Source organism: Podarcis muralis, chromosome 8 (assembly GCF_964188315.1).
Source record: "Podarcis muralis chromosome 8, rPodMur119.hap1.1, whole genome shotgun sequence".
In the NCBI taxonomy this organism is placed as follows: domain Eukaryota; kingdom Metazoa; phylum Chordata; class Lepidosauria; order Squamata; family Lacertidae; genus Podarcis; species Podarcis muralis.
Genome location: NC_135662.1, coordinates 12,515,055 through 12,541,716, shown reverse-complemented (window position 1 = coordinate 12,541,716; position 26,662 = coordinate 12,515,055). Strand labels below are relative to the sequence as shown.

General features: G+C 47.0%; 1 long non-coding RNA gene across 1 annotated transcript in view; it reads left to right on the top strand.

The window, feature by feature from the left end:
- Positions 1–12,273: 12,273 nt before the first annotated feature.
- Positions 12,274–26,662, top strand: part of LOC114600249 (uncharacterized) — a 144,798-nt gene continuing 130,409 nt past the window's right edge. The window contains exon 1 of the long non-coding RNA XR_003707502.2: positions 12,274–12,613. This is a non-coding gene — a long non-coding RNA (uncharacterized LOC114600249). The remainder of the gene's footprint in view (positions 12,614–26,662) is intronic.

The following is a 26,662-nucleotide window of genomic DNA, read 5'->3' as shown; positions in this document are numbered from 1 at the left end:
ATCACATAAGGGGTGGCAGGCCATTTTGTGCCCTAGGCAAGGCTAAGTACTTGTTGTTTAGTCGTTTAGTCCTGTCTGACTCTTCGTGACCCCATGGACCAGAGCACGCCAGGGACTCCTATCTTCCACTGCCTCCCACAGTTTGATCAAACTCATGCTGGTAGCTTCGAGAAGACTGTCCAACCATCTCATCCTCTGTCGTCCCCTTCTCCTTGTGCCCTCCATATTTCCCAACATCAGGGTCTTTTCCAGGGAGTCTTCTCTTTTCATGAGGTGGCCAAAGTATTGGAGCCTCAGCTTCACGATCTGTCCTTCCAGTGAGCACTCAGGGCTAATTTCCTTCAGAATGGATCGGTTTGATCTTCTTGCAGTCCATGGGACGCTCAAGAGTCTCCTCCAGCACCATAATTCAAAAGCATAAATTCTTCGGGGATCAACCTTCTTGATGGTCCAGCTCTCACTTCCATACATCACTACTGGGAAAACCATAGCTTTAACTATATGGATCTTTGTCCGTAGGAGCTAATTGCCTTACTAAGTACTTGCACCCCTCCAAAAAACAAACAAAATATTGCTAACTCCAATCTTCAAAAACAGATGTCCTGCAGAGAAAAAATGAAAGTAAAAAAGAGAAACATAGTCATAAATTATAAGACGCAACAAAAGCTCATCTGCATAAAATGGCATAAAACTCCAGGTTTTATGTTAGCGCTGGCCTTGCACATAAGAATACTTGATGCCAATACAGTGGTACCTTGGGTCTCGAACTTAATCCATTCCAGGAGTCCGTTTGATTCCCGGAACCGTTGGAAAACCAAGGCACAGTTTCCAATTGGCTTCAGGAGCTTCCTGCACTCAATCGGAAGCCGCTTCGGATGTTCGGCTTCCGAAAAACGTTCGCAAACCGGAACACTTACTTCCGGGTTTGCGGTGTTCGGGAGCCGATTCGTTCGGGAGCCAAGCTGTTCGAGAACCAAGGTACCACTGTACCTAAATAAAAGTGGGCTTTCAGTAGGGAGACCACACTCACCAGCTGTCAGCCAAGATTTGGTTCTGTCTTCAGTTTGTCCCCATCTGCACTAAACATTTCAGCACTTTAAACAGTCTTGAGTTCTCCCAAATAATCCCAGGAACTGTTTTTTCTTTTTTAAAAAAGTAGTTTATTTTAAAGAGTTCTGCATACAATTTTACTTGCATTCATCCACAACAATTTCATCATTTATGTAGGGGTTCTTCCAACCCCCCAACTTCCCTCCACCCCTTCCCTGGTTTCTATCCTTTATCTCTCTTTTTTTTATATAAATTTTTATTAGGGTTTTTACAATATTATAAAATGAAAAAGAAAAAATACAAAATACAAAATACAAATAGTTAAAAACAAATCAATCTTTTCATCACTTATTTTTCATTTACTTGTTTCCCGGGCCTCCTCATACCTCCCTTTTTTGTATTCCAGTTCAATTTATTAGTTCAGCAGTTTCTTTCCCTGTTAATTTTATCCTGATCTTTAATCTTAAATTATTATGACATTAAATTTTTACTTATAAAAAACCATTTTTTCATATTCTTTTATACCATTACAGCTAGAAACCACTTAATTTCAATCCAACATCATTCTAACATTCATTAATTTTGCAATATTTCTGTAGGTAGTCTTTAAATTTCTTCCAGTCTTCTTCCACCGACTCTTCTCCCTGGTCTCGGATTCTGCCAGTCATTTCCGCCAATTCCATGTAGTCCATCACCTTCATCTGCCATTCTTCCAGAGTGGGTATGTCTTGTGTCTTTCAATACTTTGCAATAAGTATTCTTGCTGCTGTTGTAGCGTACATAAAGAAAGTTCTATCCTTCTTTAACACCGATTGGCCGACTATCTCTCATCTTTTCTGTGACTTTATACTTTTATCTAATCTTTTAAATCTCCTTTTTCAATTGTTGTTGTTGTTTAGTCGTTTAGTCGTGTCCGACTCTTCGTGACCCCATGGACCAGAGCACACCAGGCACTCCTGTCTTCCACTACCTCCCGCAGTATGGTCAGACTCATGTTTGTAGCTTCGAGAACACTTTTTCAATACACTTTGCCAATTATGTTACAAATGCTAATCTAAGCCTGCTAGCGTTTTTAAATATTTGCATTGCTCTTTTGTATATTCTATAAAATTAACCCATTTGTTTTTTTTAAAAAATTATCTTCTTGGAGTCTAATCTTCCCAGTCAATTTCGCCATTTCTGCATAGCCCATCAATTTCGATATCTATTCTTCTTTTGATGAGGTTCTCTCTTCCTTCCAACCCTGGGCATATATCATTCTAGCCGCTGTCGTTGCATACATATACAGGACCTGAACTGTCATTTCTTAGAGGTGCTGAGAATTGCTAGAAGACCCCTATTCCCCTCCCAGAGCTACAATTCCCAGAGTTCATTGGAAAAAGGGATTGATTGCATACCCTCCAACATTTCTCCAATGAAAATAGGGACGTCCTATTCAACAACGCGGGTGGCGCTGTGGGTTAAACCACAGAGCCTAGGACCTGCCGATCAGAAGGTCGGCGGTTCAAATCCCCGCAACGGGGTGAGCTCCCGTCGCTCGGTCCCTGCTCCTGCCAACCTAGCGGTTCGAAAGCACGTCAAAGTGCAAGTAGATAAATAGGTACCGCTCCGGCAGGAAGGTAAACGGCGTTTCCGTGCACTGCTCTGGTTCGCCAGAAGCGGCTTAGTCATGCTGGCCACATGGTCCGGAAGCTGTACGCCGGCTCCCTCAGCCAATAAAACGAGATGAGCGTCACAACCGCAGAGTCGGCCACGACTGGACCTAATGGTCAGGGGTCCCTTTACCTTTTATTCAACAACAACAATTTTATTACTTATACCTCGCTCATCTGATGGATTGCCCCAGCCACTCTGGGTGGCTTCCAGCATATATAGAAACATAATAAAATATTAAACATTAAAATAAAACACACCTCCCAATACAGGGCTGTCTTCAGATGTCTTCTTAAGGTTGCATAGTTACTTATCTCCTTGGCTTGTAGGTCGCAGAACTCCAGACCCTCCAATGAAAATAGGGACATCCTACCATACCCTCCAACATTTTTCTGATGAAATAGAGGTGTCCTAAGGAATAGCTTCTGGCTGTAAATCCAAGACTGTCCCTGGAAAATAGGGACACTTGGAAGGGTCTGTATTGCTAAACTACTTTGAGAATGCACCTCTGTAAACAGAATGAGGGCTTCCAAACAACTCTTGCCACCCTTAACAATCTAGCCAAAATTCAAGGGTGCTCTCCACTTCAGCAACTGCTATTCAGAAGCATTGCTGCTCCAACAGTGGAGGTAGAACATAGTCATTGTGGCTACTAGCTATTGTGGCTACTAGCCGTTGTGGCTACTAGCCGTTGTGGCTACTAGCTATTGTGGTTACTAGCCATTGTGGCTACTAGCCATAGATCGCAATCGCCATAAATTTGCCTAATCCTCTTTCAAAGCCACCCAGCTTGGGCAGCCCCTGCCTCTTATGGGAGTGACTAGTTTGTGCAATGTGTGAAGAAATTCTTTTGTCTGTCCCAAATCTTCCAACCTAAGAAGGTGGGTTTGGGGCAGGGGTTGTCAAGGTTTACCTCACCTGGGCCGGCTCACTCCAGCAGAGATCCCTCTGTGGGCTGGATCGCGCATGCGCCCACGATTTCCAGCGTCTGCGTAGACACGATTTTTGGCATCTGGATCTGCGCAGACGCAATTTCCGGCACCGTGGAAGCGAGTCCCCGCGTTGCGCTGCACCGGTTTAGCGCAGGGACTCGCACAGCGGGCAGCTCGGTTCGGGGGTGGCTCGTGGGCTGGTTAAACGACCCCCATGGGCTGCTTGTGGCCCATGGGCCTTAGGTTGCCGACGCCTGGTCTTGGGGGATCAATAAAACACAGCCCAGTGATTTCACCCCACTTCCCCAGATGGGTTGGCAATCCTAAAACGACATTATTTGTATTTGTGTCACTCAACTCTCCCCCAGGATCACATGGAATTTTCTTTGCAAGTGATGTGCCATATTGATTACCCTGTAGAATGAAGAGGTGGGGCAGGGAAAATATATTTAGATGCAGAGAATTAAGAGATTAAAAAAAACCCTAGTCTTCGGACGGTTGAAAACTAGCTGTGTCTGGATCTTTTATTAAGGAGTCTCAAGGGATGAAAGTAAACCTGCTCAGCTAATTAGCCCTTTTAACTTCCTTCGTATTCGCATGAGTATGGAAGACAGGAATAGCACAGGAAGGGGGGGGGGGAACCATTACGGGAATGTACTCTGCACAGCTTTAGACAAGTCATACGTACCCTTAACTGTAGAATAATGTCAGGTGTCTAGTAAGGAAAGGGCAGTGTTGGGTAGTGGTTACAGTGTTGGACAAAAACCTAGTGCACCCAAGGCTCTAGCACAGCCTTTCTCAACCTGTGGGTCCCCAGATGTTGTGGAACTACAACTCCCATACCCCTAGCTAGCAAGGCCAGAGCTCAGGAATGATGGGAGTTGTAGTCCAACAACATCTGGGGACCCATAGGTTGAGAACCGCTGCTCTAGCACATGGGTAGGCAAACTAAGGCCCGGGGGCAGGATCCTGCCCAATCGCCTTCTAAATCCGGCCCACGGACGGTCCAGGAATCAGCGTGTTTTTACATGAGTAGAATGTACCCTTTTATTTAAAATGCATCTCTGGGTTATTTGTGGGGCCTGCCTGGTGTTTTTGCATGAGTAGAATGTGTGCTTTTTATGTAAAATGCATCTCTAGGTTATTTGTGGGGCATGGGAATTCGTTCATTTCCCCCCTCAAAATATAGTACGGCCCCCCACAAGGTCTGAGGGACAGTGGACCAGCCCCCTGCTGAAAAAGTTTGCTGACCCCTGCGTCTAGCATCTACTCAGCCATAAGGCTTGTAAGGGGCTTGGGCCAGTCCTGTCTCTCAGCCTAACCTACCTCACAGGGTTGTTGAGAGGATCAACTGGGTAGAGGAAGAACCAGGTACGCCACCTGGGAGGGAAATAAACAGGGCTTTTTTTTTCAGCCGGAACTCAGCGGAACTTAGTTCTGGCACCTCTCTGGTGGATGCTACTGCCATTTTAAGAGAACAAGGGAGGTGTCCGTGGTGAGTCAGTTATCAATCTGTCCGTCAGAGCCTTGATCAATCCACCAGAAGGTCCCCAGACAATATTGAGCTAGATGGGAGCATAGGTTTGACTGCTGATTCCTAAGTTCCTGCAGATGCTACGCTGGCGTAATACAGTGGTACCTCAGGTTACAGACGCTTCAGGTTACAGACTCCGCTAACCCAGAAATAGTACCTCGGGTTAAGAACTTTGCTTCAGGATGAGAACAGAAATCGCGCGGCGGCAGCGGGAGGCCCCATTAATTAGCTAAAGTGGTACCTCAGGTTAAGAACAGTTTCAGGTTAAGAACGGACCTCCAGAAGATAGCTGTCAACTTTCAGATTTGAAAATAAGGGAATAGCAGCCTCGAAAATAAGGGGTCAGCAGCATAGCTGTCAACTTTCGGATTTGAAAATAAGGGATCTGCAGCCTCACCTGACCTGGAGACAGTCTAGGGGATATCTAACAATCCAGGATAGCAGCGGGAAACGGTGCTGAAATAAGGGAATTTCCCGCCAAAAAAGGGAAGGATGACAGCTATGCTCCAGAACGAATTAAGTTCTTAATCCGAGGTACCACTGTATACAGAAGCACGATGGGGAAGAGGGCTCGCCTCGCATTTGCATTTCGTTCTTATTAGTTTGCATGGCGCACGGGCCTCCTCAGCCTCGCGCACCAGGGAAAGAAATAAATAAATGACAAAACCTGGCTGGGCCTGGGAAGCATGTTATGCTTTGATCATGCAAAATTAAATGGAGGCAAACCGCCGGGTCTTTGGCTTTCCTTTTAATTTCCTCCTGGAAGCCTCTTTCATTTGAGGCGAATTACACACGGCGTTAATGCATGCAGGCATCTAATCACAGAACGAGGCACCCGCAGCCTGTCATCAAGGCCCAGCTGACACTTCCTTTCGCAATTCTGCGGCGTGGCAGGGGGACACGCTTCACAGTGGCACTGGGGGGGGGGGCGGGGGGGGAGGAGTGGCGGGGGGAGAGTCAGGAGGGAAGCGAGCAAACAAACAAAATCCACCCTGGTTTATTGTGGGGCAATGTTTGCTCAGCGCCGTTTTTTGTTTTGTTTTTTCGATGTTAGCAGGATGTGTTGTCCTTGCAAACCGCAATTAAAGAGTGAGTCAGAAGTCGGGTTCATAGAAAGCGCGTTTATTGTTCCCAGTAGATTTAAGAAGGCTGGAAAGCACGGGTAGGCAAACTAAGGCCCGGGGGGCTGGATCCGGCCCAATCACCTTCTAAATCCGGCCCGCGGACGGTCCGGGAATCAGCGTGTTTTTACATGTGTAGAATGTGTCCTTTTATTTAAAATGCATGTCTGGGTTATTTGTGGGGCATAGGAATTCATTCATTTTTTTCCCTTCCAAAATATAGTGTGGCCCCACACAAGGACTAAGGGACGGTGGACCAGCCCCCTGCTAACCGTCAAGGGTCTCCTGTCCTGTAGACCCTCCAAGTGTCCCTATTTTCCAGGGACAGTCCCGGATTTACAGAAGTCGTCCTGGATTCTGAATTGACGTCCTGCTTTTCCTTAGGACATCCCTATTTTCATGGGAGAAATGTCAAAGGGTTGTGGAGTTATGGGACCCCCTGAGCCAAGGAGATAAGTTAAGTACACAACCTTTAGAAGGCATCTGAAGGAAGCCCTGCATAGGAAAGTTTTTTTTTTTTAATGTTTCATTAATTTTTTTATAGCCACCCAGAGAAAAGACTCTGCAACAGGCATAGGCAAACTCGGCCCTCCAGATGTTTTGGGACTACAACTCCCATCATCCCTGACCACTGATCCTGTTAGCTACAGATGATGGGAGTTGTAGTCCCAAAACATCTGGAGGAACGAGTTTCCTATGCCTGCTCTCCAACCTGAAAAAAGAGACAATGCACGTAATTTTGAAACCAAATAAAACCTTTAATTTTTAAAAAATGGATTGGCTATGCTCTACCTCCACTATCAAAGGCTGTAAGCTTCTGAATAGCAGCTGCAGGGGAACACTCAGCTCCTGCATATGTGCTTCTCATGAGAATCTGATTGACTGCTGTGAGAGCAGGCTGCTGAATGGGATGAGCCACTGACTGGCCGGATCCTGCAGGCTCTTCTTATATTCTTTAGTAACTAACAAGTACTTGCTGTTTCATGGCACCCAAAATCAGCAGCCTGAAGCATCTTACTCACTCTGCCTTAGGGCAAACCCACAAAAACCTCCTGTCATTAATAAAGGATAATTGTGCTACTCTATTCCATCCTTCCCAATCCATTGAGAGACCTTTTTGAGAGATCTTCATTTAAAAGCCAAGTAAAAATCTCTAGCATATGCATGGTGCGAACAGTTACCATACAGCTTTTAGATCTTTCCAGATTTCCAGTAAAATATTCCTGTTTTGTTTGGCAAACACGGATGGGTGCATTTGATGCAGTTTTAGCGGATTATAGTCACCTGTTTGGCTTTTGGGTTTAAGCTTCTGTTCAGAAGGCTCACAGGTGTTGTCAAATGTTATAGGGAGGTAAGGGTGCCAAATAACCAGGAAAAATGCTCCAAGCCGCTCTTGTGTCTTTAGCAAGAGTCTGACACGCAGAAGTCAGCTGGGGAAGCTAATACTGGCACAAACTATGCAGTCGTTGTTTATGCTATTTTTATTGCAGTACAGTGGTACCTCGGGTTACAGGCGCTTCAGGTTACAGGCGCTTCAGGTTACAGACTCTGCTAACCCAGAAATAGTTCCTCAGGTTAAGAACTTTGCTTCAGGATGAGAATAGAAATCATTCAGCAGCAGCAGCGGGAGGCCCCATTAGCTAAAGTGGTGCTTCAGGTTAAGAACAGTTTCAGGTCAAGAACGGACCTCTGGAACGAAATAAATTCTTAACCTGAGGTACCACTGTATTTGCGCCCATCCTTAAAGTCAGTGGGGCACCTGCGAACATCCAAATGTTGCTGGACTACAGCTCCCATAAAGGTAAAGGGACCCCTGAGCATTAGGTCCAGTTGCAGACAACTCTGGGGTTGCAGCGCTCATCTCGCTTTATTGGCCGAGGGAGCTGGGGTACAGCTTCCGGGTCATGTGGCCAGCATGACTAAGCCACTTCTGGCAAACCAGAGCAGCGCACGGAAACGCCATTTACCTTCCCGCCGGAGCGGTGCCTATTCATCTACTTGCACTTTGACGTGCCTTTGAACTGCTAGGTTGGCAGGAGCAGGGACCGAGCAACGGGAGCTCACTCTGTCATTGGCGATTCGAACCACCGACCTTCTGATTGGCAAGCCCTAGGCTCTGCGGTTTAACCCACAGTGCCACCCTTGTCCCTGATGCTTTGCTCCCATGATGCTTTGCTATTGGCTATGCTAGATGGGTCCAATAGAAGCTGATGTCCAATCACATTTAGAGGGCCACAGGCTCCCTGTTCCTCGCTCTAGTCTACCCAAGCCCAACTGCATATAACTTAAATGGGAATATATTCTTCTGCCGTTCACAGAGAGCCATATATGCCACCTTGAGCTCCTTCGTGGGATAGAAAAGGCTTGCAGGGCTGGTATAACCCACCCACTCTCAGCCCCAAATCCTACCTGCTGCACTACGGATATTATAATGATGGATTTTACCTGCATTGGCAGAGTAATTATTGTTGCAACCTTGCCTGGGACTTTAGGGTGAAGGGCGAGTAGTAATAATAATAATAATAATATTGTAAAAATGTTTACAAAATGTAGGGGGAGGAATTTCTTTCCTATTAAAAATCAAACAAACCCTGATTTAGAAAGATAACAAACACTGTGGTCCTTGCCTTTTGTGTTTGAGTTGGCACAGGACTCCAACTGAATTGGTTTCTATGAGCAGTAATCACTTCACTATCAGGGAAGCTGAGCATAAAAGGACTTAAAAACAAACCGTGAAGTCTAGACAACAGAAGTTTCACTCTAGTCCTTTTTGTTCTTTTCTGTTCCAATTGGCTAGACCTGCTTTCCTCAAGGTTAGCCCTTGCTGTGACTTCAAGTGTTAAGTCTGATCCTCCAGACTGTCTTCCATGGGGTGAAAACATGAAATCATAACACTGTCAAGTTGGAAGGGAGTCCTGAGAGTCATCTAGCCCAACCCCTTGCAATGCCGGAATCTCAGCATTCAGTCTCCCATCCATTCTGAAACCAGACCAGATCCTGCTTAGCTTTGCAAATATGGCGGCTGTTTTATTGCTGCACTGCTGGCTACAAACCTCAAAAAGAGGAGGAAGTAGGCTAGATTCTCACAGAAGCAAGGGAGAATAGTGCTTGAATGTATTGCCTAGTAGTTTCTTGAGTTCTGAAAATGTTAGAAACCTGCTTTTACTTTTTCAAAACAATGAAAGGCCACCCTTCCTCAAAATTTCTGCAAAGAGCAAAGACATGTACAGAGATAGTGCAGGGACAGGAAAACATTTTCAGTCTGAGGGCCACATGTCAGTAGTGGGCGGAGTCAGAGGATAAAGGTAAAAGGTAAAGGACCCCTGGACGGTTTTAAGTCCAGTCAAAGGCGGCTATGGGGTTGTGGCACTCATCTTGCTTTCAGGCTGAGGGAGCCGGCGTTCGTCCACAGACAGCTTTCTGGGTCATGTGGCCAGCAGGACTAAACCGCTTCTGGCACAACGGAACACTGTGACAGAAGCCAGAGCGCACAGAAATGCTGTTTACCTTCCAGCTGCAGTGGTACCTATTTATCTATTTGCACTGGTGTGCTTTCGAACTGCTAGGATGGAAGGAGCAGGGACCGAGCTCACCCCGTTGCGGGGATTCGAACTGCCGACCTTCTGTCTGGCAAGCCCAAGAGGCTCAGTGGTTTAGACCACAGCACCACCCGCGTCCCTTAGACGATAAAGAAGGTGCAGCAACATATGCAAATAACCTTTGTACAGTAGATTTGCTTCTATGCAGACTCACACATGCCTCTCTGTCTCCCATCCAAGCAAGCAAGTAAGTAAGCAAGCAAGCAAGCAAGCAGAAGGCATGATCAGAGTTGAAGGGCAAAGCCTAGCCAGGGGAAGATATTTAGGGTGCGAAACAGCACTAGTGAGAAAGATAAGAGGATTTTGCACTGGGGAAAGATAAGAGGATCTGGAGGACTTGCAGTAGGCTCCTGGGCCTGATGTCCCTTCTTCTCCCTGGAGACAGTTGCTTTCCAGGGTCAATCACCAGAAAATCGAGGCAGGCCCAGGGAATAAAATAGGAAAGCTTGGAGCCAAGTGGCCAGACCAAATACAGCAGCCTGCTCTTGCACCCTTCGAGACAGCATGGTTGGTGCAGTGGTGGGTCATCAGGCTGGCATCCGTCTGTCTCAGGAGAGGATGGAGGAGTGAGCCTTTGGGGGTGAAGTCAAGCCGATGCAGGAGAGGCATGTTTTGTTGCAGCTGGGGCAGATGAAGGTGTTTGGATGTGCACGCTGCTGCTTCTCTTTGTGTTTGTCCCAACGGTCCTTCCTCCTCTGGTCTTCCTCCTGTGGATGCACGACCTGGCTGGCTGTGGTTGTCTGCAAGGGGTTCCCACATGGCGGGGCTGTTGCTGCCAGTCTTCATGTCATGTTTGCAGACATCTTTGCAGACAGAGCAGTTTTGCCAACAGGCTCTCTGCCTAAAGCCAGCTCCCTGCAAGCACATCCTTGGGCATGCTCCAATATCACATGTGCAAGTCTGGTTGTGCCTGGCTAGGAGACTGCCTGGGAACTCCATGAATGCCCCTGGAAGGTACACGATGGAAGAAAAGTGGGCAAGCATTGACCCTATCAGAGATGCACTTTGCTCTTCTGTGCCCCCTGCCTTTAATTCCCTCCCCCTCCCATGACTGCTACTGGGAGAGCTTTTTGACACCACGGAGGTAAAACGCCTGCGCGTCGAGGCAGCACCTCCCTGAAAGTTAGCCAGCGAGAGAGTGTGGTGAGAGCCAGTGTGGTGTAGTGGTTAAGAGTGGCAGACTCGTAATCTGGTGAACTGGGTTCGCTTCCCCGCTCCTCCACATGCAGCTGCTGGGTGACCTTGGGCTAGTCACACTTCTTTGAAGTCTCTCAGCCTCACTCACCTCACAGAGTGTTTGTTGTAGGGGAGGAGGGGAAAGGAGATTGTTAGCTGCTTTGAGACTCCTTCGGGTAGTGATAAAGCGGGATATCAAATCCAAACTCTTCTTCTTCTTAGCAGCAAAGGTTGCCAACTGACTGAACTGATAATATTTATTTAATTTGTATACCGCCCCTCATCATAGGGCGCTTCACAGCATTGAAAAAGACCCAAATGCATTCTGTTCTTCTTTTGCAGTTGAGAATCTGAGAAATCAGCAGGTTGCAGCCGTAACGCTAAGCTGAAAGCAAGGCATAGGCCAAGCTGCACACTCTCTCTCTGTGTGTGTTGAAAGGCACAGGAGGAGCAAGGGTTAGGAGCAGTGTTTTGTGTTGTGTAGGCTCCTATGGTGTAAGTAATGGGTCCCGCCTGCTAGCCTGCTCCCTAAAATATCACTGGTTTGCTCATTTCTATATACAGTCATATCTCGGGATGAATACGCTTCAGCTTAAATATTTTCAGGTCGCGCTCTGTGCGACACGGAAGTAACAGAGCGCATTACTTTCGGGTTTCGCCGCTCGTGCAGACGCTCAAAATTACGTAACACGCATGCGTGGAAGCAGCGAAACGTGACCCGCGCATGCGCAGACGCATCTTACATTCACATCCAGAGGTACCACTGTATAGGGTGCCTACATTCTGCATGGAATGGTTGCATGGCAACATGTGCAAATGGCTTTAGATACCTATTAGGTCCATAAATTACCATACAGCATATATTCAACAAAAAAACAGTGACCATTTGTTGTTGACAAAGGACGGCTGGACATATAAAGGGCCCCATTACCTTCAGGAGCTCAGGGCCTCATCCAACCTAAATCCGGCCCTGGTTAGGAGTGGGTAACGGAAAAGAAGTCAGCCAGTCAACAAATAAATAAATAAAAGTCAGCAACTGCAGACGTTTGCGCGCGTGCTCGTCTCTCTCTCTCTCTCTCTCCGATTTCCATTACGCAATGTATATAGGCGAATGCAAAGCTCTGCTAGCGCTAAAAGCAACCCAAGCTCCCTTGCAGAGCGCCTGGCGAAGCGCAGCAGCAGCAGCAGCGCAGTCAACGGGGCTGGATCAGCTGCTGGGGGCCGTGACGTCACAGGTCCTCCTGCCTGCACAACGTTCCATTCAGGCGAGCGCGGAGCGCGTGCTCCGTCGAGCACATGGGCAAGCAAGCCGCCGAGCTCGCAGCGGCAGCGGCCTGCGCTGCTGCTCCCCCCCCCCGGCCGGCTCTTGATTTTTTTGCATTTTATATGTGCATCGGATTTATATTCTATTTTTTTGGAAACACACATGCACATCTAAGGAAAGGGGCAGCCGCGGCCGGAAACGGCCAGCAACTTTGCAAAACGCTTCGAGGATTTGTTTGGGGAGAAAAGGAGACTTGCGTGGCCTGGGGGGGAAAAAGATGCGTGGTAAGTCAAGCTTGCGGTGGGGGAGGGGAGGTTGCTGCAGATGCATGCGGGGTGGGGGGGGGGAGAAAGAGAGAGTGAAAACCTCCCCTCCCCTCCCCCGCGTTCTTTTTCCTTGTCATTTAATGGGGCTTTGCTTTCTAAACAAACCGAGCGAGAAGTTTGCAGGTGGCCGCGTCTGGCAATCGCTCCGCGTGCTTTTTTTGTGCGTGCAAGAAGCGAGGGGGGGGGGGAGAGAGAGAGGGCTTGCTCCGTGCTATATTTATATCTCTCTCCCGTATTTGGCCCCCACCCCACGCGCCCCCTTCCCTCCTCCAAAGCTCTTTAGCTAACTATATATATGTGTGTGTGTTTTAAATGGCATGTTTAGAAGAAAGGGAGAGGGATGCGGAGAGAGAGAGACCCGCGGCCACGATGGCTGGAAGCGCGCAAAGAAAAGAGCCGTGCTGGCGAAATCAATAAAGAAATCGGGGACCCTCGAGGAGGGATGGGGAAATGGCACGTCTTGCTTTCTTTGCCCATCCTCCCCTCCATTTCCTCCCACCCCCACCCCCCACATATAGATCTCCGGCTCCTGGCCTTATGCACATAATGACTATTCTCCCCCTTTTCCATATATATATATATATATATATATATATATATATATATGCGCTAGCGAGATGCCCGGAAAACTCGTTTTTCTGTTGTGTTTTACTTTTGGAATCGGGCAACTTTATTGTGTACTTGGATCTCCTTCTCCTCTCTCTTTCTCCCTCTGTCTGTAGCCCACCCTTCACCGCAGGGGAAACTCGGACGGGTTTTTGCTTCCAGCAGGATTGGGGCCGTCATCTTTTTTCCCGATGTGCACGCGCGCACGTCCATAGGAACAAACACTTCTGCCTTGGTCCAAAGTACAGTGTCGGATGCAATCTTGGAGATGTTTCTAGGGCTTCCATCGTGCAGCTACGTTTGTTGGCTGTGATGTTTTCCCTCCTCTTCTCTCTCTGCCTCCAACCCCTTGAATCGAGACCCCTCCCCAAAAAAATAGAACCCCAAAGACACAATACAAGGATTTTCTCCTTCTGACATAGGCCTTAAAGTCATCTAGCTCACCCCCTCCTCGTGCAACGAACTGCATCATTACTGCAAGGAGGTTTGCGTATTTATTATTTTTATTTAATTAAAATATCTGCAAGCCTCCTTCGCCTGTACACTTTCCAGGAACAGAGTCTTACTGTATATAAATACGTATTAAAAATTACACATGTCCATACCAAATAACGCAGCAGCTATATCAGGCAGAATTCGAGAGGCCGTAAATAACCATTTTTTAAAATGCCTGGGCATTTTGTTTGACCCGAAATCACTCGAGAATAAAGCGAACAGTTAATTTTTTTGTTTTCTTTAGGCTGCAATCCTATGCCTGATTTCTTCGGACCAAACTCCATTGAACGCTATGGTTTGGATCCAGGCTAAGTTTGCTACACTTCAGGTCCCGTTGAAAGCAATCCAAGAAATTAGTCGTGGCTAACTCCACTCCTGCTAAAATCAATGACTTCTGGATCCAGTCTGGTTAGGCAGACATTGGTAGGCATGTATAGGATTGTACCATGGGTAGTCTTCCATCCTTAAGAACCAGAAGTAAAATAAGAAAAGGAAAATCTTGCCTGTGCAAATAATAGGTCACATTTTCAATTTTTATTTTGACATTTCTGTGTTGTTGTTTTTAAACCAAACATTAAAAGACAAAAGCATAGTTGAAGATTGAACTCAAAATGGCATCGGAGGGAAACCCTTGATAATTAAGGTAGGGAAAGGATTGTGATGATTTTGTCTGCAGTGACACCTCTTAAAAACGACTTCAAATTGACAAGTTGGGACATGTTTATGCCGGCCCATATTTATTAGCCACAGAATTAGTCATTCAGCAATTCCTGTGACAGAAGCATTTCCTTTTTTTGTAATCATTTTACGGCTGCCATCCTGTATGCACTTATTTTTTAAGCACTAATTTTATTTACTGCAAATATAACTTAGCTTGGGAGTAAGCCCCCTTGGTCGCATCTATCCTTCAGGGAGTAGGGTTGCGCTGTAAAAATATGCGTCTTTTACGTGAAATCTCTGCTTTAAACTTCTAATCGCAACCGGCGTGAATTGGAAGGAAGCAGCAAATCGCTTTGCAATAATTTTTTTTTGCATAAAAATATGCATTATATATATATATATATATATATATATATATATATATATATATATATATAATACTTTTTAAAATGCAGCTTTTGCACCTTTATGAGCTCTCTGCAGAATGCAACCACACAATATATATATAAAGGTGCAGGATCTGCATTTTTTTAAAGTTGCCATATTTCCGTAGAAGTTGTCTCTATATTTGGAGGGAAGGATTTCAAAGTAGTTCTAGTGCTCTGTGACACTTTGAGGAGTGGGGTGTGTGTGTGTGCAATCTTTTAAAATATGAACGTTTTGAATTCCTACATCCCTCTGAAATCGGATGTCAAAGTCTTGTGGTTTTGTTGATTATGTTCTCTGATTGTCGTAACACAAAATGGAAGATTTGCCCCATCCTCCTCACACCAAACTCTGCTCTGTGACCAAAATGGCAACAGACGTCCTGAGTATTTTCCTCCGGTCTCATGCAAAGCTTTCTTTTCCGATTTGTTTTCCTTCTTGCTCTCATCTTCTCTTGTATAGCAATGGTATGATCCCACCTTTCCCCCTGAAAGTCCAGGATGCCTGTATATGTATTTTATGCTTGCAGCAGCCTTGTGAGGTCGAATTGTAATTTGCCTCCCATGGAGCTTCATAATTTCACAGAGATTTGAATCTTGGTCTTTCTAACGTTCAGTTTCCACCAGTAAAACCTCGGTTTTGAGTTTGTGTAGACCTGAGTGCTGGGCTGTGTCACTAGCTGTCATTTAACCCTATTCCAGTGGCAAATAATCCTACCTCGTTTGTGTCGAAAACGCTTTTTCTGGCCTGATGTGAATTGAGTGTGTAAACAAGGCCAGCTTAATCCAGCGCCTCCTTCCTTGCCCATTCTGACTGGCAATTTTAATTTCCAAATTGTGTTGGTTTCTCTTCCTGGTTGTGATACGGAACCATGATTTGATGTCCTCCTGCAAAGGTGGCGTCTCCGTGAATCAAAATGCCAAATTCATGTTTGTTTCCTTGTCTTCAGTCTATTCCTCCCCTAATTTGTGAGTGCTCCTGAGGCTCTCTTCCTTCTACTACAGTCATACCTCGAGTTGAATGCGCTTCGGGTTGAGCGCGTTCGAGTTGCGCTCCGAGGCAATCCAGAAGTAACGGAGCGTGTTACTTCCGGGTTTCGCTGCTTGCTCATGCGCAGACACTCAAAATGACGTCATGCGCAGTAGCGGCGAGACGCGCCATCGCGTCTTGCGTTCTGTTCAGGATGCGAACGGGGCTGCGGAACGGATCCCGTTCACATCCCAAGGTACCACTGTACTGTAAGGATTTTGCAGGGTTGTAATGCAAATCGTCTCCTGCCAACCTAGCAGTTTGAAAGCACGTCTTTCAAGTGCAAGTAGATAAATAGGTACCGCTCTGGTGGGAAGATAAACGGTGTTTCTGTGCGCTGCTCTGGTTCGCCAGAAGTGGCTTAGTCATGCTGGCCACATGACCCGGAAGCTGTATGTCGGCTCCCTCAGCCAGTAAAGCGAGATGACTGCCGCAACCCCAGAGTCGGTCATGACTGGACCTAATGGTCAGGGATCCCTTTACCTTTAATGCAAACCATATCTTATAGCAGCCCCTCCTGCCCTGTCCATTCTCTTACCTGTCCATTTGTCACAGGTGCTGCTGGTACCTCCAGGCCTGGCTGTGTAATGTTGACCATCCTGGGGAATGGAGCACAGTCTAAAGGTGGTTGGAAATTGCATCCTCTGGTTTCCTAGCAACCATAAGATGCCTGTTCTGTGAATCCTGCAGGATGGCTTTGGAGCAAAAGCAGACTGGGCCGTTCCTGATTATTATGGAGAGTTCCATAAGGGGGGCAGGAATATTTGGGCAACTGCTGAGGCCCACACCTCTGCAAGGGAGCCCACTGCCACACTCATCATGGTCCTTCTTGTTGGTGTTGCTTCCCATGGATAATAATAATAATAATAATAATAATACAATAATTTATTATTTATACCCCGCTCATCTGGCTGGGTTTCCCCAGCCCCTCTGGGTGGCTTCCAACAGAATACAGTCATACCTCGGGTTGAAGTAGCTTCAGGATGAGTATTTTCAGGTTGCGCTCTGCGGTGACCTGGAAATAACGGAGCGCGTTACTTCTGGGTTTTGCTGCTCGCGCATGCGCAGACGTTCAAAATGCCGTCATGCGCGGAAGCAGTGAATTGCAATGCGCGGGTGCGGGTTGCATTCGCTTCAGGATGCGAACGGGACTCCGGAACGGATTCCGTTCGCAACCAGATGAACCACTGTATTAAAATACAATAGTCTCTTAAACATTAAAAGCTTCCCTAAACAGGGCTGCCTTCAGATGTCTTCTAAAAGTCTGGTAGTTGTTCTCCTTGACATCTGGTGGGAGGGTGTTCCACAGGGCGGGTGCCACTACCGAGAAGGCCCTCTGCCTGGTTCCCTGTAACTTGGCTTCTCGCAGTGAGGGAACCGCCAGAAGGCCCTCGGCACTGGACTTCAGTGTCTGGGCAGAATGATGGGGGTGTAGACCGCTATGCACAATCCCCCCCTGGGCATTTTTTGCTGTTAATTATTACATTTATATTCCATCTTTTCTCCCAAGGAGCTCAAGCTTTGCCTGCTTCTCAGCCTCTCCGTTTTCTCCTCACAACAACCCTGTGAGGTAGTCTAAGAGACAGTGAGTGGCTCCAGTGATCATTTTGACTGAGTAAGGTTTGAGCTCCGGTGTTTCGCAGGAACTAGTCTGGCACCTTTAACCACTACACCTCACTGCCGGTTTGAGCACAGGGGGAGAAGGCAAGCAAGTTGGCAGCAGGGCTTTGAAGAGGTGGAAGAGGGGACTGTCTAAGGGTCTTTGCTTGTACCCCTCTTCCCTCCTCCCCAAAACCCCCATGCAGAGCATACCTAGATTCAGCATTGAATCTAGGGTCATGGTGAGAACCAGTTTGGGCTGTGTACTGAGGCCAGTCAGGATTTGGTGGCCTCTACTGATTGATAGGTTGTCTTTTTTTTTTCTTTTGCTTCATTTCTTAATATTGTATGTGGTAAGGTAAAGGTAAAGGTACCCCTGCCCGTACGGGCCAGTCTTGATAGACTCTAGGGTTGTGCGCCCATCTCACTCTATAGGCCGGGGGCCAGCGCTGTCCGGAGACACTTCCGGGTCACATGGCCAGCGTGACATCGCTGCTCTGGCGAGCCAGAGCTGCACACGGAAACACCGTTTACCTTCCCGCTAGTAAGCGGTCCCTATTTATCTACTTGCACCCGGGGGTGCTTTCGAACTGCTAGGTTGGCAGGCGCTGGGACCGAGCAGCGGGAGCGCACCCCGCCGCGGGGATTCAAACTGCCGACCTTTCGATCGGCAAGCCCTAGGCGCTGAGGCTTTTACCCACAGCGCCACCCGCGTCCCTATTGTATGTGGTAGGTTTTGGTTAAAAACTCCTCCAAGGCAAATATGTACAGCCCCTCCTTTAAAAAAAACCAAAAACCAAAACAAGGAATATATAAGACAACCACCAGAAAGGATAGATGAAAGGAAATAATACAATTCAGTGTTGAAAGGCTAGCAGAAGAAACAAGGCAGTTTTCACTCTCCAGAAGTGGTTCACTTCCCAGCAGAGAGAATTCCAGAGTCCAGGTGCCATCACTGAGAAGGCCCTGTCTCTGACTACATAACGGTCAAATGTTGATGACACCTGGCAGATTTATCAGCCTTCCAGAGAAGTCACAACAATGGATTGAAATAAAAGCAATGACCCATTTTGACCCAGTTTAAAGTCCAGCATGCCTGGAGACCATTCCTGCTCTTCATGTGTGAGTGGGTTATTTATAAGCCTAGTACAGATTACAGATGGTTTGCTATGTAGTCATAGACAAAATGAAACTGTATAAGTAAAATCACAACATAAAAGATCCGCTAAATTTGGTTGTAATACATAAACGATACAAAATTACCAGGGGTATCTGAAATAAGTTGTACAACATGAAACCTTAAAATGTGGCTGTGAAGAGTGAGTTGAAAAACATAAATGACGTAAACAGATTAAAATTGTGATGTATAAGAACGGCGGCCAGACAGGATAAGTTTAACCTGGGGGATATTTCCTTGCGTAGTTTTGCAGCCAGAAAGAGAAATTGGCCACAGCCTCTGATAATAATTTGTTTGGATTGGGCAAAAGGTAGACTATGCAAACCTAGCAGAATAATAGAAACATAGAATTGTAGAGTTGGAAATGACCCCAAAGATGTAGGAATCCTGCCCACACCCATCTCTGGTTGGGCTCAAACCACCAACTTTATTTAAAGGCCAGAGCCGCTGCATGAAAAATGGTCGCATCTATCCTTCAGCCCAAATCCAAAGTGCTCTCTTTCTGAAACCATTCTGTTGGGGTTTCCCCCCAAATGCTTGTTAGGCCTATGACGGTGATCCTATGGCAAGATGGCCATCTGTCATGGATGCTTTAGCTGAGATGTCGGTCTACAGAACCACATATTTTGATATGGTATGTTGAATTGTATTTATAAAAGAATTTATATAGTTACCTACAGCCTGTCATGTTATAATAATAATAATAATAATAATAATAATAATAATAATAATAATAATAATAATAATTTATTATTTGTACCCCACCCATCTGGCTGGGTCTTCCCAGCCACTCTGGGCGACTTCCAACAAAGATTTAAAATACATTAAAATGTCACACATTAAAAACTTCCCTGAACAGGGCTGCCTTCAGATGTCTTCTGAATGTCAGGTCGTTGTTTATCTCTTTGACATCTGGTGGGAGAGCATTCCACAGGGCGGGTGCCACTACCGAGAAGGCCCTCTGCCTGGTTCCCTGTAACCTCACTTCTTGCAGGGAGGGTACCGCCAGAAGGCCCTCGGCGCTGGACCTCAGTGTCCAGGCAGAACAAAGGTGGTGGAGTCGCTCCTTTAGGTATACTGGGCTGAGGCTGTTTAGGGCTTTAAAGGTCAACACCAACACTTTGAATTGTGCTTGGAAATGTACTGGGAGCCAATGTCGGTCTTTCAAGTCATGTGTTATATGGTCTCGGTGGCCACTCCCAGTCACCAGTCTAGCTGCCGCATTCTGGATTAGTTGTAGTTTCCGGGTCACCTTCAAGGGTAGCCCCACGTAGAGTGCATTGCAGTAGTCCAAGTGAGAGATAACCAGAGCATGCACCACTCTGGCGAGACAGTCCACAGGCAGATAGGGTCTCAGCCTGCATACCAGATGGAGCTGGTAAACAGCTGTCCTGGACACAGAATTGACCTGCACCTCCATGGACAGGTGTGAGTCCAAAAAGACTCCCAGGCTGCGCACCTGGTCCTTCAGGGGCACAGTTACCCCATTCAGGACCAGGGAATCCTCCACACCCGCCCGCCCCCTGTCCCCCAAAAACAGTACTTCTGTCTTGTCAGGATTCATTCTATTAGAGGTCATCCATCCTCCAACTGCACTTGGACTAGATGACCCTCGGGTCCCTTCTAGCTCTTACGATTCTGTGAATGCATGCATGGCAAGTGAGATTCTGTCCATGCTCTCCATGCATTGGGGTTGCGAGTGTGAGAATGGGGCTTTAGATGTGTCATACCAGGCATGTCCAAAGTCCGTTTCAGGGGGCTAATATGGCCCTCCGGTTGATTCAAACTGGTCCCCGTGGCAGTATATGTCCTGGGGCAAAATCCTAAAAAAAAATCTCAGCAACTTCAATCCTAAAAAATAGCTCAACAACTCTGGGGTTAAATCCTAAAAAAACACAAAAAAACACCAACAACTTTGGTCGGCCCTCACACATGCTCACTTCATCAAATCTGGCCCTCTTTGAAAAAAGGTTTGGAAGCCTTATAAGAAAGTGCTGGAGGAAAGGGACTGTGAGCAATAGCTTGGGAGAGGTGTTAAAGCTAAAACGATTAGCCTGCCTTGTTATTTTTCCTGTTGCCAGAAGGTATGATGTAACCATGTTACATTTATAGAGCTGAAATGTTGCCTTTTGCAGTTTGCTATTGTGTTGTTGTTGTCTTCGGATGTTATGTGGAAGTTGCTCTGGCATTGTTTTGATTGTGAAATGCGTTCAATGTCAGAAACTCAGGCAAATAAACAAATCGCCAAATGGCATCGCAACAAAATATCTAGGCATCATTCCCCCCATGAGATTTATTATTGTTATGATTTTTTCCATATCACTGCTATACTGCTTTATACTTTAAAGAAAACATCTCAGTGTGGTTTGTTGTTGTTGTTGTTGTTGTTTAGTTGTTTAGTCGTGTCTGACTCTTCGTGACCCCATGGACCAGAACACGCCAGGCACTCCTGTCTTCCACTGCCTCCCGCAGCTTGGTCAAACTCATGCTGGTAGCTTCGAGAACACTTTCCCACCATCCCGTCCTCTGTCGCCCCCTTCTCCTTGTGCCCTCCATCTTTCCCAACATCAGGGTCTTTTCCAGAGAGTCTTCTCTTCTCATGAGGTGGCCAAAGTATTGGAACCTCAGCTTCAGGATCCGTCCTTCCAGTGAGCACTCAGGGTTGATTTCCTTCAGAATGGATAGGTTTGATCTTCTTGTAGTCCATGGGACTCTCAAGGGACTCTGAGTGCGGTTTACAGCATGCTAAAACATCACATCAAACAATCCCGAATTAAACAAATTCAGGCTTCCAGGAAAATATTTCAGATCCTTCTCTAAGTGGAATTTTGCTTTCTCCCCATATTTGTTTACCTACTTAATTTATAGTGTTGCCCCATAGCAGAAATACTCTAAGAAGCCAGGGGGGTGTACAGTGGTACCTCGGGTTACAGACGCTTCAGGTTACAGACGCTTCAAGTTACAGACTCCACTAACCCAGAAATAGTACCTTGGGTTAAGAACTTTGCTTCAGGATGAAAGAGAAATCGCGCAGTGGCGGCAGCAGCAGGAGGCCCCATTAGCTAAAGTGGTACCTCAGGTTAAGAACAGTTTCAGGTTAAGAACAGACCTCCGGAACGAATTAAGTTCTTAACCCGAGGTACCACTGTAGTGGTTAGAGTGTCGGACTAGGATCTGGGAGATCCGGGTTCAAATCCCCACTCGGTCATGAAGTTCATTGGGTGACCTTGGAGTCAATCACAAGTTTCTTAACGTACCTCACAAGGTTGTTGTAGGGATTAACTGAGGAGATGGGTGAATCATGTACAGTGATACTCTCGGGTTACATACACTTCAGGTTACAGACTCTGCTAACCCAGAAATATTACCTCAGGTTAAGAACTTTGCTTCAGTATGAGAACAGAAATCGTGTGGCAGCAGCAGGAGGCCCCATTAGCCAAAGAGGTACCTCAGGTTAAGAACAGTTTCAGGTTAAGAACAGACCTCCAGAACGAATTAAGTTCTTAACCCGAGGTACCACTGTACTCCTTGCAGGAAAAGGTGGATATAAATGCAGTAAATAGGCTTATCTGCTGAAGAAAGCTGGAGAGGCCAGCCAGATGGAGATGTGAGTCACCATCCTGGCATTCCAGAGATCTCCATGTGGTTGCATTTGGACTTGCCTCAGTCACAAAATGCGCCTGGCCCCTGGGGAATTTCTAACACTGGTCTTCTTTGTAAACATGCCCACAGGTTGTCAGTCCTTGACTGGCGCAAGACGCCAAAGGCTGGCCAGCTCTCCTCTTTTGCCTCGCCCAGTTGGCCCGCTGCGTCTCTCTGTTCCATGCTGTGTGCTTTATTTACAGCAGCGACACAGGGCTGGCTTGTGGAAGAGCCATGACTTTCAGATCCGCAGCGGAGCTCCCGTCCGCTTGCCAGAATAGTGGCTTGTCGAAATGCATCCGCAGAATGTTCACAGACACCCAGCTGTTTGATGGAATGGACCACAAGGGTAGATGGTTGGATATTAAAGGGATTTTTATTTCCCCCCCATTTTTCTGTGCAGAATTCCCTCCCTCTCGCCTGGGCAGCGTGAGGAAGGTGAATGAGGACACAGAAGACGGCAGCCAAGGCTGTGTTGGCCCATTCCCCTGATGGAAAGAAGCATGTGAAGCTCTGACTTGTGTTGAAATCTGGCTTGGCAAGGAGAGGGAGATGTTTGTGTAACATGCTGCTGAGGAGTCATAGCAGGACCTCAGTCACAGAGCCTCCTTCACCTTTGCCCAGAGTTGTCTTGCATTTAAACACAACTCTCACTCAATCTCTCTCTCTGCTGGAAGATTAAATAAGGACCCACCCCGCAAGAAATATGTCACAGTGGTTGCAGTCCTGCTCTTTTTATTATTAGAAACTGAGGGAAACAATTAGCAATATGCCTCTTGCTCAGTGCTAGAAACTCAGGTATACAATTGCACCTTGGAAGTAGAACGGAATCCGTTCCGGAAGTCCGCTCGACTTCCAAAACGTTCGAAAACCAAACCGCGGCTTCTGATTGGCTGCGGGAAGCTCCTGCAGCCAATCAGAAACTGCGGAAGCCCCGTCGGACATTCGGGTTCTGAAACAATTGTTTGGGATCTAAGGTACGACTGTATAAGCTAGGTGCCAAATGGCTCCTTAAACCAGGGGATGACAGTTGCCAAAAGAGAATGCCTATTAGTCGCCATTAGACAGCTCAAAAAGTCTTATTTTTCAAATGACGGGCAGACTGTGACTGATTCTCAGTTAAACGTCTGGCTCGTTCAGACGACAACCTTGAGCTAGAGTTAAGAACTTTGAGAACTGAAAGAAGAAATGTCATTCGATCCAGGGACAGTCCACCTATCTGGTTCGTTCTGATTGTGCAGATAAAATATCCCAGATGGATTGCTATGGGATGAGTTGTTTGTGTGTGAAAACTATCCCATGATTCCCCAGACATGCACCTCAAGATGGTGGTGACGTCAGGCGCCATCCTAGCGCATCTTCACCTGGTCGCAAGTGGCCGATAGCCAGGTGCAAAATGCGCCTGACAAATTCCGAACACTGTGTCTTGCTTCTCTGAGTGGGGAATGGAGAAGGTTGCATAAGTCTGTGCAGAAGCTAGCCTGCTGTACTGAGGTAAAAAATAGATGTTTGTCATAGCTGTCAATTTACAGATTTGAAAATAAGGGACCAGCAGCCTCGAAAATAAGGGATCAGCAGCCAAAATAAGGGATTTTCCAAGCACAGGTATGTTCAACTTCTGAGTCCCTCCGAGCCAAAGGCAGAAAGCCCAGCCAGCAGCCAAACAAAGCCTCAAGTGGTGGTTCCCACAGCGCAGCAACCCTGCAAAGGGGATGCAGCAAGGAAAACCACCGTCACCTTTCCGCTGGGAAGCGCTGAGCAAAGGCGAGTCTCCAGGCAACACGGCCGATTTGATCGGCACAAGGCATGCAAGCTCCACCCCCCCCAGTCGTTCTTAGACTCCTTATTGGGTGAGCAACGCAGCCAAGCAACCCAGTTGGAGCCTCCCTCCTCCCTGGCCGGCTGGGAGGGAGGGAGAGGAGCTGCTTCCTTTGAAACCCGGGAAATTTAAGGGACATCTTCAGTAAGGGACAGCAGCGGGACACGGCGCTGGGATAAGGGACTTTCCCGCCAAATAAGGGACGGTTGACAGCTATGATGTTGTTCCATGCGCTTTGCCTCTGGTATATGGCTTTTGGGAGGCTATTTTGCAGTGCTGCCCAGTCCTGCTTTAGAAATCAGCATCCATGTCTCTTAGGTCCTTGGACAAAGAGAAGCCAGAGATATCTGCCTCTCCTGCCTGCTACTGCTAGCTTAAGAGCCAGATCAACATTTCCGATGTTAAAGAAATGAGCCACTCCAGCCAAGAGGAGTCCTTTGGGTCTCTAATGAGGCCATTCTCTTTTTGGGAGCTGTGAACCTCTCGTCCTTTGCAGAGAGCGAGAGTTGGGAGTACAGCATGAGCCACGAAGGCGATATAGATAATTAGTGTGTTCTTTCTGGTGTGTAATTGTAAGTAATTGTGCCATTAATGTAATTGCAGGCCATAACTTTTTCCCCGGGCTTGAAGAACACTCTGCTTCAGGCCACTGAGGGTGGGGAGGAAAGGTTGACATGTACCAGAGTGACGCCCCTCAATTCTGTCACTCTGGGCAGGGAGGGATTTCGATCTCTTTACCTCTCAATGCCACGCATACCGGTATTTGTTTGCTTTCCTTTTGGGGCAATTCTTGTTTGTTTCCTTTGTGGTATACAGTGGTACCTCGGGTTAAGAACTTAATTCGTTCCGGAGGTCCATTCTTAACCTGAAACTGTTCTTAACCTGAGGTACTACTTTAGCTAATGGGGCCTCCCGCTGCCGCCGCACGATTTCTGTTCTCATCCTGAAGCAAAGTTCTTAACCTGAGGTACTATTTCTGGGTTAGCGGAGTCTGTAACCTGAAGCGTCTGTAACCTGAAGCGTCTGCAACCCAAGGCACCACTGTATTTGTGTCTCGCCTTACTGTAAAGTGGTCCCAAGCTGGTTTAGAATTAAGCTGAAACCTAACAACACTGGGCTGGCACAGATTTACTGTGTAAGCGGGGTGAGAGAACAGTAAGATGTGGGCTATCTTAAACCTCTTATGCCTTGAGGGACATCTTTGAGGGAAGAAAAGGCTCAGGAGTAAACCTTACACAGCGAAGTCGCTAAGGTGCTCGGATGGAGCCTTGTATGCCTCCTCCCAGCAACTCCTGCAGCCAAGCCATAGCTGTCAACTTTCAGATTTGAAAATAAGGGATCAGCAGCCTCACCTGTCCCGGGGACAGTCTACGGGATATCTAACAATCCGGGATAGCACCGGGAAGCAGTGGGAAACGGCGCAGGAATAAGGGAATTTCCCGCAAAAAAAGGGAAGGTTGACAGCTATGCGCCAAGCTGGTGCCAAACATATTGCTCTGCTTTCCTTTGGACCACATCAGCGAGTCTTGTCATCTGGGCAGGACAGGACCTTCATATGCATTGCCCAGGGAGCACTTTGAATTTGGGCCGAAGGGGCGATTCAGCTATTAATGCAGCGACCCTGGTACCTTGGGTTAAGTACTTAATTTGTCCCGGAGGTCCGTACTTAACCGGAAACTGTTCTTAACCTGAAGCACCACTTTAGCTAATGGGGCCTCCTGCTGCTGCCGCGCCGCCAGAGCGCGATTTCTGTTCTCATCCTGAAGCAAAGTTCTTAACCTGAAGCACAATTTCTGGGATAGCGAAGTCTGTAACCTGAAGCATATGTAACCTGAAGCGTATGTAACCCGAGGTACCACTCGCAGCCCTGCTTGCGAGCCTCACTACCAGCCCATCTCAAATTGCTTTGCTCACTTTTCAGGAAGAGCTACTACCTAACAGCTGTGACTAAATGAGCCCCACATTTTTGCCTGTTGGAGAAGACCCCCTTGTCTCTTCTGTAGAGACACTGTGATGTGGTTTCTGTGGCTGGCTGGGTGTTGCAGATACTCACCCTCACCACAGACCTAAGAAAAGTAGCTAGGCGTTTACTCTGCCACGGATGAATAATGGCCCATCCATTCATGATTACCCGAGACCCTTCTGTAGACCAGTTTGAGTTTCATAATGGTATAAAGGCAGGGATTGAATACAATGAAAGCTGTTGATATTACAGTGACCTTGAGTATCTCCTTGTTGTCATAATGGTGGCCACAGGGATGGGGTTACAGCGGGGGGAAAACACAACATCGGAATCTCAGACTTGTTGAGTTGGAAGGGACCAAGAGGACAACTCCTTCCTCCTTCTGTGTTGGAACTCCTATTTGGGGACTTCCCTGGCTTTTTTCTGGCCCATGTAGGACCAGTCTGGATAGTTAGCCTTAGTGAAGACTTGACATTTTCATCCCCCAATTTTTTTTGATTGCGTTTCCCCTGAAATGAGGCTGCATTTTAATGTTTTAATGTTGTATTTTAATCTTGTTTTTTAAAGCTGTATTTCAATCAATTGTTTTTA